Source organism: Gopherus flavomarginatus, chromosome 22 (genome assembly GCF_025201925.1).
Source record: "Gopherus flavomarginatus isolate rGopFla2 chromosome 22, rGopFla2.mat.asm, whole genome shotgun sequence".
In the NCBI taxonomy this organism is placed as follows: Eukaryota; Metazoa; Chordata; order Testudines; family Testudinidae; genus Gopherus; species Gopherus flavomarginatus.
The window spans coordinates 6,501,307-6,514,965 of NC_066638.1; the positions used below are offsets into that span (position 1 = coordinate 6,501,307).

Consider the following 13,659-nt stretch of genomic DNA (forward strand, 5'->3'; position numbering starts at 1 on the left):
ACCCCTCCCAGCCCCTCCTCTCTGCTCAGCCCCTTTCCCGGGCCAGGAGGTCACCTGATCCCTTTGTCTCCAACACTTTCAGCTGGCACCTTTGCAGAGGAGGGGCCCAGGCCATCAGTTGCTAGGAGACAGAGGGTCAGGCATTTAGGTGCACTGGCCCTTTGCTCTGCCAGATACTTAAGAACTGCCATGGGGACACTGAGGCACCAACACAGTATTCAGAGCAAACATTAAGAACATTCCTAGTTCGTCACACCTCGCTGTTAGAGCAGGAGGTCATGGGGAAGTTGTAGTCCTGACTCTGCTGCAGCCTGTCACGTCATTACCCTGTTCCTCACCTGCCCGGGGTATAATAACCTCTGTAAGGAGCTGTGATTGAAGGTATCGTAGGAAGAGTCATTGTCACATTGCATCAGACCAGCATTCACCCAGCTGGTATCCTCTCTCCTACAGCATCTAGCACCAGCTGCTACAGAGGCCTTCCCAACCATGCGCTGGCGCCCAGCTGAGCAGTGACTAGCCAAGGTAGCCGGTTCCCAGGGCGGGGAGATCCCCTGCTAATGCTTAGGTGCTGGTGTCCGGGTCAGCTCACCAAAGACACACAGGAAAGCCTCCTGCTGCAGGCCCTGCTGCTCCTGCCAGCTCTCCGGGACAGCTCAGCTTTGCTGACATGCAGGCAGTCGTGGGGCCAGCCCAAAAGAGCGTTCCACGCCCTGGAGTTCACTGCAAGGACCGCATGGCCGTCTGCCCCACCCCCTCCGTGTCCTGAGAGCAGAGGCGGCAGAAGGCCCTCACCAGCCCCAAATCCAGAGAGCACATGGGGCAGTGCTTCCTCCTGCTCCATGCTGCCCTCCTTCCAGACCCCATGGCCAGCTGGATCCAAAGTCCCAGACCCTTTCACCCACATAGCCCCTGCTACATAGACATGCAGAGAAGTCCTGCCAAACTTGTGCCAATCCCTCTCCACCCTGCTGCTTTCTCCCTCCCCCTCCCTCGTTGCTGCCAAAAAGGCCACTCCCAAAGGATGCTGGGAAGCAGGGGGCGGAGGGGGGAGAAAATGTTCTCCTGTCTTCTCTGCCCCTGGGCAGCAGCACTCAGGAATTCCATTGACTCCTTAATGAATCCATTACAATGCTGAGTCCAGCACTCCCGGCTCCCTCCGGAGGTCGAGAGGCAGTGAAAAAAGCATTCGTTCTCCTCCAACCATCATCCCGAGGCCCCTACACTCCCTTCATGCTCTCCATCCCCTTTGGAGCTACCCAAGGTGACTGCAGATCCCGTCTCCCACTGCTCCATCCTGCCCGAGTAGAAGGTCTTTGGGCCTCGCTGAGCAGGCGATAGTCCAGTTCCACTGAGAAGCCACTGACCCCCTAGGCCTGGCCTGCGATGCTTCGCCAGCAAATTCTGTCCATCATCATCCAGCCCCTCTGCAGCGGCACAGCACGAATGAAGGGAATGCAGCAGGGCTGCATGCGCCGAAGCCCAGGCCAGCACTAGCCACCTCTGCCAAACGCAGTAGAATTTATTGCTGACACGTCCCTAGCGCACATGCGCCATCATAAAACACTTAGAAAGCCCCGCTCAGGCTAACGAGAGAACGCAGCAAGGGAGGGGTGCTCAGAGTGGGTGATGGGCCCAGCGGGTAGAAAAGTGAATCCTGGCTGCGAAGAGCCCCAGAACTGGTGCAGGCCCCAGGAATTCGTTCTTGGGTTCACAACAATGGATTCAGAGCTAGGCCCAAGATGCAAACTGCAGAGGCTAGTCGAGGCCCAGATCCCAGCCTCCCCAGCGCGTAGGGCGGGGGTGGAACCCGGCTGGGGGCTCTCTTGGATTGTAACCTCACCCTGGTTTTTTCAAGCCGAAATAAGAAACCCAGATTCTCTAGTTAAAGCAAAAAAGGGGCAGCTTGGCCAAGGAGATTGGGCTGGGAACCAGGAGAATTGGAACTACCCCAAACTTGAGTGAGTCACCTTCTCTCTCCACCCTGCCCGCGCCTTCAGATTGCTGAGCTCAGGGCTGTCCCTCACCACATCTCTGTGCAGCCCCTGGCACAATGGGGCCCAGTTGTGGTTGGGGCCACTAGGTACTACTGTCATCCAAAAACTTAGCAACAACATCAGCAAGAGGGTCGCAATGAAGGTCACATCAGAGTCAAGCAAATCTGTGCAGAAGACGTTTTGCATTCTTTGCTCAGGGAGGTTAAGTGAGGTGCCTGTAGCCTGCCCTCACACACTTAGTCAGTGGCAAAGACAGACTGGCATCCCTGTCTCCTATCTAGCAGCACCTATATTGGCCACGTCACCATTGTATATTAGCACCATATTATTTGCACCAAGCATGCACATTAAGGGAGGTGCTGACCGCCTCCAATTCCCACTGACCCACTGGAGTTGCAGGTCCAAATCTCCCGACTGCTAGCCCCACCAGCTCTAACCCCTGTATTTTGTGGCTGACTGGGAGAGTCAAATTCAAATCCTCCACTCCCCCGCAGTAAATAAATGTATCAGAGACAAGAAAGGTATTGCAGGGTCCCCTCTGGATGTTGGTATCAGTCACTCAGATACTATGGTATAAAACTAGCTAGACTGACACACAGATGGATGGAATGGACATTGAAGACAGATAGACAAACAGAGAGAAGTTGTATGTATGTGGAGATGGATGGATGGATAATTCATCCAACCAAAATGGGAACGTCTATATTGGTTAATAACTTACATTTCCTTCCCCACTCCCCTTTCCTTAGCCCTCTCCTCTGAAGGGCTTCACTGCCTGTCCAAGGATTTAGCATAATCCAGTGAGAAAAATGAAAGCCCCGGCCCTGCAGAATGGAATATGCTGTCTCGTGTAGAACTAATAGTTATTATCTACATTAAGCACCCTGGCTGTCAGGGCAGAATTAATTTCTGAGCAGCAAGAGATGAAAGTTCCCCATTTTTCAGGGAAATCTACACTACACAAGCTGGCTAAAAAAAAAAATAACTTAAATGTGATTAAAAATGATCTCCATTTTATTAAAAATAATTCTAATTTATCTCTCCCTCCGGCTTCCGGTTTCATTGGAATAAATCCTGGTAACTGAAGGAGAGACAACTGCTGGGTATCAGAGTGTGTCCGACTTCTGCCAATATAGTCCATCATGTTAATGCCTGGATTACGCCAGTTTGTGGCAAAGAGGAAGGTGGGGCACTCTTAGTGCAATGCTAATATTACACCAGATTACAGAGAGAATAAGGATGGAAGTGTCTTGGATTCCTCGGGATCCTTCCATTCTAGGCTTTGACAACATTCACTCATTCTCCTGAGACCCAGCGAGGCAGCAAAGAACTGCTGGCTGCAGGTGTTGGGTCACTACAGGTTGGCTGCCTGTTAGTGGAGAATTCAATGATGCAGTATTCGCTTTGTGTAAGTCATTTATTGCCACACTGTACAGCAGTCCTTGGACAGATGTTGTCACAAACAACATGCAAACAACTCCCTCTTTCAGGAATCTCAGAATACCACCAAAATAACAGTGTAAACTTTTCCACTCAGGCTTGAACCTGGGCTCAGAGACCCATTGAGGGTCTCGAGCTGGAGCCCAGGCTCTGAGACCCCTGCCCCTCACCGGGTCTCTGAGCCCAAGTGTGAATGTCTACACTGCTCTCTTTAGCCCTGGAGTGTGACCCCAAGTCAGGTGACCCGGGCTCCGAGACTCGCTGCCACAGGGCACTTTCTGCAGTGTTGTCAGACCGTAACAGACTCCTTGGGACCAGGGTGAGTGGCATAAAGAACAGTAAACTCTCCTAAACCAGTCTCCTCCTGGCCCTCAGCACTCCAGGAAAGCACACGGGATCCTGCTGGAGATCAGCTCTGCTGGACCAGGATGTCAGCATGTCGACTTCAGGGGGAAAAGCAGGAAACTTCAGTTTAACTCCAATAGCTTATCTAAGGCTGACTTTGGACTTCCATGATTAGCACAGCGAGACCAAGCCATGTTTGGGCCCTGTGTGCGACGCGTGATACCACAGCAGCTGTGAGCATCCCCTAAACCTGGCTCTGCCACCGACACCTTGGGCAAGTCCCTTCCCCTCTGTGCACCTTAGGTTCCCCATCTTCTTAAAGGGCACAATTCCTAAACCCCCTGGCATTGCATGCAGAGGTCCTTGCACGGATGAGGCTCCATATAAATTCAAATGATTGAGGATTGTTCTGAGAATCTTCCAGCCAAAGCAGGGGAGTCAGAGCGCCCACTTAGAGTGCCACAAAACCCTTGTGTTTATGACCTGGGGGTGGGGGGGGAAGAGGGAGAGACCCATCATAGCATTATGCACATCAAAGAGGAAAGAGAGAGAACATTAAATCCTTGAGCGCAGACAGTGGGCTAACCTCGTTAAGTGGGGGCAGAACAACTGAAAATCAACGGAGTGACACCAGCAATCAATCTGGCCCAGTGACTTTGAAGATCTAAAGACCAATCGTCTCTCTTCCCCTCCCACCCTCCCTCTTTTTTTTTTAGGTTAATGCAGCAAGACAAAAATCCATTTCTCTCTCTCTTGGCTTTATTTATTTATTTAACACGCAGAAAAAAACCCACCGCCGGAGGGAATGCAGCTTCTAACGAACCGACTGCCACCAGCTCCCCAATTTAAAAGCACGTCACGTCCTCTGCTCGGTGACGGTGCAGAGCCACACACCCCCGGCACCATCCACACCCCAAACCAGATAGAGAGCAGGCTGCCAGCTGGGGGCAGTCCCAGGGTGATGGACCAGGCGTAGAGAGGGATGGAGAACTTTGTTATGTATCCACACGCACAGTCCAGAGCTGGGGCAGGATAGAATTCAAGTAGACCCTGAGCTGAGCGACTCAGCAGGATCCTTCTAGGGGGGCTTTGTGGCAAAGGGAGAGTACGATCGCCTGGTGCCATTTCCAATTCTCTGAGCCATCAACAGAAGGGCTCAGCCAGACATCACTGCAAAGCTAGGGGCACCAGTTTTACTGCCTCTACACCAGATCCCACAACATGCTGAGCCCCCATGATTCCCCTGAGGATGGTCAGCACCCGGCTGGGTCAGGCCCGGTGATGGGAGAGCAATGCAGGAGTGGGGAAGGATGCGAGGATGGGAAGGAGAAGCTGCGCACGAGAGAGTTGATCCAGGGCAGTTGGAACTCTGCCTGCCTCCCCTTTCTTTGTTCAGTCAGCTGAGGACTTTTCGGCATGCTGCTAGCAGGCCGGATGAGAAGCGACGGTGGTGATGGGTCCTCTAGGGAGCACTCTTCCCCTGGCGCCTGCCCTGCTCCCGCGGATCCCATCTGCAGGCACCCACAATTGATAGCGTTTATAAACTAAACTGGCAATGGAGAAACAAGCTTGTCTCCCCCAATTAGCGATGCAGGGCTGAGATTCCACTGGCGCAAACTCCAGGGGACAGTCGGATCAATACTGACATGCAGGAGCCTCCAGGCATCCTCCAGCCACCGCTTTCTCTCCTTCCTTAACCCCTCTGTGCTCAGCCTGCACACACACAGGGAGTGGACAGAGCGTGGGGAGCTCCATCCAGGCCCGGCCAGGGGGCTGCAGCTGGGGCCAGAGCAAGCATGTCAGGAACACATAGGAGATGGTTTCCAGCACTTTCCTTCCTTCCTGAGGACCTGGTTTTCCATCCCAGGGAGCTCAGGCGCCTCAAGGGCTTGGGGAATGGGAGCTGCAGCCTTTTGGGCCCAGGTTGCTGGTTCTGCTCCAGCCCAAGGTGATAGCGGCTGAACTCAAAGGCTACCAGTGAGTGTCAAGTTGGCTTGGTGAGTTTCAGCCTGGTTCCCCTGCCTGGCATGAGCGGCCACTGCCACAACGACACTGGCAATCTCAGCAGTGGCAATCGGGCTCAAATGGGCCACAGGGACTGGACGCCCCTAGCAGGGAGTCCAGCAGGCGAGGCACGGGGGCATCGTGCTGCGAGGAAACCTGTCCTGCTCCTGTGCTGTTTCTGGGGGAGAAAAGCAGGTCCCTCGGCACCAAAGCTGCACGGCACCCCCTCCCCGAGCACAGCTGGCATTGCCAGCTGGTTCTCAGCCTGGCTCCTATGGGGTGTCTGTCCTGCTTGTCTGGCAGCCTCTGGAGAGATCCTGAACTAAACCAATCAGGGTGATTCTCTGGCTCTACCTAGGCAGTCACACGGCCCTCATCACCACAGTATCTGAGCATCTCCCCAGAGGGTTTTTTCCTTGATTTTTCACATGAACTGAGGTACAGGGCACATTGTGTGACTTGCCCAAGGCAGTCCATAGCTGGGTGCTGAACGCAGATCTCCTAAGTCCCAGTGCAGCAGCCATCCCACTAGGCCATGCTGCCTGCCAGCTACAAAACTTCTTACAGTGTTTCTTCACACAAAACGCTTTTGCTCCTTAGATTTCAAGTGGCCTGCAGTCCTGCTGCATAAGATGGGAATCGCTTTGGGACAGTCGGATTCTCAGCCTGCCGGTCAAGGCAACAGAAGAGCAAAGGGTGGGAAGCATGGTTCTCATACTGCAATTCCCACCTTCCACCCAGCATTCACCATACAGAAAATCCTTCGGAACAATCATGATAAAATTTTGTCCTTCTCTGGCACCCTGTGGATCTCAGAGCACTTCATGAGTCCCCAGAGCCTCTCGCAAGGCTGGTCTGTACTGTTGCCCTCATTTTACACATGGGGAAGTTGAGGCACGGAGAGGGGAAGTAACTTGCCCAGAGTCACAGTCAGTCAGTAGCAGAGCCAGGCATAGAGACCAGGAGTCTTGACTCTCAATCAATTCTCGGGCCTTAAAAGGTGACCCGCAAAGGGGAGAAAAAAAAACACTGAATTTCTTTCCTTTTTTCTGGGGCCTGACACAGGATTTTTGTTCGTTTTTCAACCCAAAGAAGGCGGACGCGCTACAGGTTTTTTACATTGGACATTCATCTGTCATGACTTTCCAACAAGCCTGTGGAAGCCTGGAGAACTAAAAGTTTATGACATTACAAGAACTAGGCAAGTCCACCAGGTTTCATTCGGACTCTAAAAATGCCTCATGTTTGGTGTAGGGGTGGGGGGAGTGTTTGATGGTGGAGGTGGGTTTTTTGTTTTGAGCTTTTAACGCATCTAACTCATATGCCTGTGACCCGTCAAACACCTGGGAGGAAAGGTCTATGTCTTAAAAAATAACAAAACACCTACCACCCCTGTCATAAACAGATAGCTAAGGGTTAATGTCTCTTTCACCTGGAAAGGAGTAACCTGAAACACCTGACCAGAGGACCAATCAGGAAACAAGACTTTTTCAAATCTGGGTGGAGGGAAGTTTGTGTGTGAGTTCTTTGTTCTAGTGTTCTTGTCTTGTGCCTGTCTCTCTCTCGGCTATGAGAGGATTTCTGTCTCTTGCTTTCTAATCTCCTGTTTCCCAGTTGTAAGTACAAAGAGATTGGTTGTTTTTTTTTTTTTGTATTTACATGTGTGTAGTTGCTGGAGTGTTTTGAATTGTATTCTTTTTAAATAAGGCTGTTTATTCATATTTCTTTTAAGCAATTGACCCTGTATTTGTCACCTTAATACAGAGAGACCATTTTTATGTATTTTTCTTTCTTTTTACATAAAGCTTTCTTTTTAAGACCTGTTGGAGTTTTTCTTTAGTGGGGAACTCCAGGGAACTGAGTCTGTGCTCACCAGGGAATTGGTGGGAGGAAGAAGTCAGGGGGAAATCTGTGTGTTAGATTTACTAGCCTGACTTTGCATTCCCTCTGGGTGAAGAGGGAAGTACTTGTGTTTCCAGGACTGGAAATAGGAGAGGGTGGAGTCCCTCTGTTTAGATTCACGGAGCTTGCTTCTGTGTATCTCTCCAGGAACCCAGGGAGGGAACACCTGGAGGGGAGAAGGGAAATGGTTTATTCCCCTTTGTTGTGAGACTCAAGGAATTTGGGTCTTGGGGTCCCCAGGGAAGGGTTTTGGGGGGACCAGAGTGCCCCAAAACACTAATTTTTTGGGTGGTGGCAGCTTTACCAGGTCCAAGCTGGTAACTAAGCTTGGAGGTTTTCATGCTAACCCCCATATTTTGGACGCTAAGGTCCAAATCTGGGAATAGGTTATGACAACCCCACCACCACACCACACCAAAAATGAGGTGCTCTCCAACTGCCTCTGGAAACTCCCTCGAATGCATTAAACCACTCTTTAAAAGATGGAGGCCACTGGGAGCGCGTGTCGCAGCAGGAATTCTCTCTGTGCTGCCACACAGCTAGGGCGTGCGCACCCACGGAGTTAAACTTGGCCTGAGAACAGAACTGAGTGCAGTCCCACAGCAGCAGAGGATATTAAAGAGGAAACGTGCCCCCACCCTCCTCTGCAGCTCAGCGCTGATCTCCCAGGCCAGGCAGCCAGTGATTTGCTTCCCTTCCTAAGGCAGGTGAGGCCGCAGGCTCCTCGAGTGATATGGTGCAGTTTTCCTCCTCACCAGCAGGCCTGTGGAAAAGGTCAGTCCCTCAAATAGCTTCGCAGTTTCTTGACTGAGGCCTGAAACAGCAAAATAATTGAATGGCCCTAACAGAATGAATCACTCCAGAGAAGGGAGGCAGCAGGAGACGGCCCTGTGTTCCAGGAGACAGAGCCTCATGCACATCAGCTGGAGGCTCTCGCCCTAGCGAGGAGCATGGGCCAGATTCTGCTCACCCTGGCCCCCATCCAGACAGAATACATCCCCTGGATCATTAGAGGCTTAATTACAGTAGCATCTAGAGGCCACAGCTGGATCAGGGCCCTGTTGTACATACACACAGAGACAGTCCCTGCCCCAAAGGGACCACAGTCTAAGCCAGTGGTTCTCAACCCATGGGTTGTTTGCGGTCCAATCAGCACACAGCTGCAGCCCCCGTGATATCCTCAGGGCCATGCAGACAGTATATATATTGTGCGGATGCAGCCCACATAACACAGAGAGCTGCATACCCACCCTACCATGGACAATAGGTTGAGAAGCAGTGATCTAAACAGACAGGACACAAGGCGGGAAGGGAAACAGCGAGGAAGTGACCCAGCAGATCAGCAATCCCACCCGGTTTCTCTTAGCCCCCAAGCCAGCGTCTTGGCCACCAGTTCGCATGGCTTCTCAATTTGCACGGCTGTAGCTGAGCTCCGCCTCTGACGCCATCTCGGCCCAGACGTCAGGGGAGAAGTGCCCAAGGCTCCAGAGAAGAGCACAGGAGGGAACTGGCAGCAAGTGCCTGAGGAACTGCCCAGGGGACTGAGACCTCTGACGCCATCCTGAGCCTCTGTTGAACCCAGAGCTCTGGGCTGATCCTCTGCCGAGGAGATTAAGCCAGGAAAGCCGGGCTCAGAGCAGGCGGGTAAGGAGTCGACTTCCACTAGATCAGCAGCTGGAGAGAGAGCTCCCTCCTGCGTATCTTGTGCAGACGCCGCTTTTCCCATGCAGCTCCTTCAAGGAGCCCCCCGAGCCCAGACCCCGGGGGGTTTACTACAGGGACACCAAGGCAGTTTGCAGCTGAGGGCTGTTCCTAGCGGTCAATGTCTACATGATGAAAATGGCCATGGTCATGTCCCTTGACCCCATGTTGGCTGTTCCTGCAGAGACACTGTGGTCTAAATATGTCAGGGAGGCTGAAGCCCCTTCTCTCTCCAGCCAGGGTCAAGGCACATTGGCAGGGCAGTAAGGGGGGACGCTGCTCGGTTTCCTGAGCCTATTCCCAGCATGCATTTGGGGGAAAGCAAGGGCACTGTAGTGCTTAGAGCAGGCAGCAGAGTGCCAGGACCCCTGGGCTCCATGCCCACACCCCCACTGCTGACCCCCACCTTGAGCAGGTCGCCTCCCCGTTCTTTGCCTCAGTTTCCCCATCTGTAAAGTAGGGATAAAATCCTGACCTGCCTCCCAGAGAATCGTCCCTGGATTCTTGTATTGTAAACATGCCTGGAGATCTTTGCTATTGAGGAAGGGAAAAATAGAATATAATCATTGGCCAATCACCCTCTCTCTGCTCTGGGGGATTTGAGATGTTATATGCAGCACATCTGTGCTGACAGCCTGTTGATTTTTTTTAATGTATATATGCGTGTGTCTCTCTCTAGACACACACCCCCTAATTGTTTCTCTTCATCTTTTTATGGCTGTTAATTGCTCACTCCTCCGTTTGCTGTGTTATGCTGACTGTTGCTCTTAATTTGTCTCTCTTGCTGCAGGTGCTAGATGTATTATTAACTTTTAATATGGAGTGCTAGAGATCCGTGCATTTGTTTTCCTCGTTACTGATGGATATTTAATTGGCGGGTTGTTGCTGGGGTGCCAGCGTCATCCAGCAGGAATCCACTGCACACACAATTTTGCATTCCTCTGCCGGCTCACTGGCTGCCAAATATTTTAAATAAACAAACCCGACTGCATCCATACGTCCCAGAGAGTCAGTTTATACATACACAGCCACGCAGCACACCCATGGAGGGGCTGCCTCGCCAGTCACCGGGTGAATAACAGAGATCACCAAGCTGCTCCACGCACCAGCCATGAATTAGTGACGTCGCACGATCATTTAAACAGAGAGGAGAATCGAGGAACAGCAGTGAAGTGATTTTACCAAGATCACCCAGTGGCAAAGGCTGGGAATGGAACCCAGGAGTCCTAGCTCCTCACTTGCACTCACCACTAAAAAATATGCTGCTTGCTCATCTTGATGACATTGATCAGGCCCAGTATGTTGCTGGCGCTGACTGTGCAGCTCAGAGGAGGGCAATAGCCGGGGAAGAATGTGCAGGGGACAGAGTGAGCAGCAGTGCTCAGCAGAGATCATCTCTCAGTCCCCTGTTCACACCACATGATTCCCAGCTGAAGGCTGGGAAAAACTGCAGTGTCTGTGGATAAAAATGGCAGTTGATAAAAATGGCAGTTATCTTAATTCTTTGCATGCTGCACCCGAGTCCTCGCTCGGGGGCTAAGACGTGGCACCTGACAGCTGGCTCCTTTTTCTCAGCTCATCCTCCCCCACACACTTTAGAAAGGAGAACTGAGCTCAAAGCAAGCTCAAGCTGTCATTGATGCTGGGCCCTACTTAGTTATGAAATGGTAACGGTTTATTTATTGTGCACTGTACCTTTAAATTTCCAAGAACTCCGGCAGTCTGCAGAGACAGCTGGCCTTTTGGTCTCACAGCAGCTGCAGCCTGTTACAGAGGAGAGGCACACGCTGTACTCTCTCCTGGTGTCACGACCGGGACTTGGGTGGTCAGACCTAGTGGTCAGAGCAGGAGTCGGCCAAGAGTCAGAGCCAGACTTGGGATCAGAAACCAGAGAGTCAGCGATCAGGAGCAAGCCAGAGAGATGGAACGAGCTGTGCTCTCCTGACTTGTCCCTGGGAGTCAGGAGAGAAGGCCTGGTCCGATAGTGCCACCTCCTCACTTAAATAGCATGGCCGGACCAATCAGTGGGGCTGGGTGCTCCTCCAGTCAGGAGTCCTCAGGGTGGGACTAGGGTTTCCTTAGGCACTCCACCCACCAGTTACAAACAAGCTGCCAGATGGCAGCCAGGATGCAAAGGCCTCCTACGGAACTGCGTTCAAGACCTGTGGATCCTCACACTTGGAGACTTTACTTCTGTTCTTTCTTGTTGTTGATTTCCCTTAACCTAAAATACAAAGCTGAGGTGTTCAAAGGTGCCTAAGGGAGTTAGGAGCCAACTTCCTACTGAACTGGAGGATCCTGTGTAAATCCAAGGACCAGCCATTGAAAGATGTCTGTTTGGTGAAAACCAGCAGGAACCTGCTCATTTAACATTAGCTGCTTCTGCCCCCACTGAGTAACCTGAGGCTGCTGTATCCTACCCACCTCCTCACACCTACTCATTCAGCCATCACCCCCACCCCAGAGAGAGAAACCAAGAGTTATTTGCCCAGTGTCCTGCCCTCGGGAGCTTCGCAGAGTGAAACCAGGTCGTTTGTTTTCATTAGTTTAACCTAATTGCCTGCACTCTTAGAGGGGGAGGGCCAGGGGCGAGCTGATGCTTTCCGATCAATATGCCGCTTGCTTAGCTCGATGCCATTGATGATCAGGCCCAGTATGTTGCTGGCGCTCACTGTGCAGCTCAGAGGAGGCCGATAGCCGGGGAAGAATTCGCAGGGGTCAGAGATGGAGTGAGCAGCAGTGCTCATCTGCTTCTCAGGCAAAGTCAATGCCAAATTACTCCTGTGTTCATCCACAGCCCATGCACAGCACAGGGTCTGCCAGTGCCGAGCAAACTAAGCCCCAGGCCACCCCTTCCGATCCCTGTTTTACAGGTCACAGACAAGGGAAGTGACGCAGGCCACCCAGAGACTCAGTCGCAGAGCTCGGAAGAGAACCCAGGAGTCTTGGCATTTAACCACGAGGCCACACTTGTTCATTCTTCCCATGCATGAATTTGCATAGGAAACTGCCTCTGTCAGTGGAGAGGTTGAAAAATATCAACCAGCTCTGCTAAACCCCCACCAATTCGTTTCACGTGGGCCATGGGATGGCTGGCAAAGGGAAAGCACTGATGAGAGGAAGGATGGCCCAGTGGTTAAATGACTTGGAAGACCTGGGCTCTGCCACAGACTCCCTGAGCGCCCTTGGGCCAGTCACCTAGGGCATGTCTACATTTGAGCTGGGAGGTGCAATTCCCAGCTCATGTAGATGTTCCCGCAGTAGCCTGAGGGGCCAGGGGTTGGGTGGGATCGCACTCAGACCACTAACCTGAGGGGCTCCCCGTGCCACCATGGACACACTGCTATTTTCAGGCGCAGATACATCTATGTCACACCTCCCAGCTCCAATGCAGACGTATCCTTCATCTCTTGGGGCCTCATCTCCCAATCTGTAATGGGGGGACTGCTGCTCCCAGGGGGCTTGTGGGGATAAGTACATTAGAGACTACAAGAGGCACCGGTAGCATGGTAGCTAGATAAGAACTGAAGCTAGACAGCTGTGATGGACTCCAGGTGCCACTACCCATCTTCCCTTTTCTCCATGCCAGGCATCTCCCAGCCTCCCTGAGTCTCCCTTCTGCCTAGCGATGAGGTCTGTGGACTCCCCTCTTAGCCACGGGAGCCGAATCCCAGGCAGCAGGAATCTGACTGCTTAGTTAAAAAGAATGCACATACAGCAGCACGCGCAGGTAAACAACTCATCGGTGCCCAATCAAAAAATATAGACAAATCAATGAACAGCAATCCCCACCCAGCGGAGGGGAGGTGAAGGCTGTTAAGTGCGTCCGGCAGAGCGATTGCTGGCTCCAGCGGTGGCAGGGCCAAGCCTGGCACAAGGCAAGGAGGATCCATCATCGGGCTTTGCTTTAATAAAACAGCTGTCTCATAGATCTTGGGAGCAGTCGATAGGCCTGTTATTCCCCATTTGTTTCCAAGGTGCTGCCAGCCTTCAAATACTCCCCAAGACAGGAGTGAAAGGAGGGGCGAGGAGGGAAAGCACGGATCTCTGGGCAGGGACGGTGCAAAGGGGGATAGGCTCACATGCCCATCTGCATTCCTGCATCTCCAGCCCGTCCTCAGCCTCTCCACTCCCTCCCCCAGACTGTATTTGGTCACCCCACTCCCACGTTGCTTCGTTGGTGCCAACAGCTGCCTGGCCTATGATAACCCCACCATGGTTGGGCTCTGGTAACACTTCACCACTACACACACACACACAAATGTTGGGC

General features: G+C 52.4%; 1 long non-coding RNA gene across 1 annotated transcript in view; it reads right to left on the reverse strand.

The window, feature by feature from the left end:
* The window catches only part of LOC127039193 (uncharacterized), a 61,876-nt gene that overhangs the window by 350 nt on the left and 47,867 nt on the right, over positions 1 to 13,659 (reverse strand). The gene's annotated exons all lie outside the window — the stretch shown is intronic.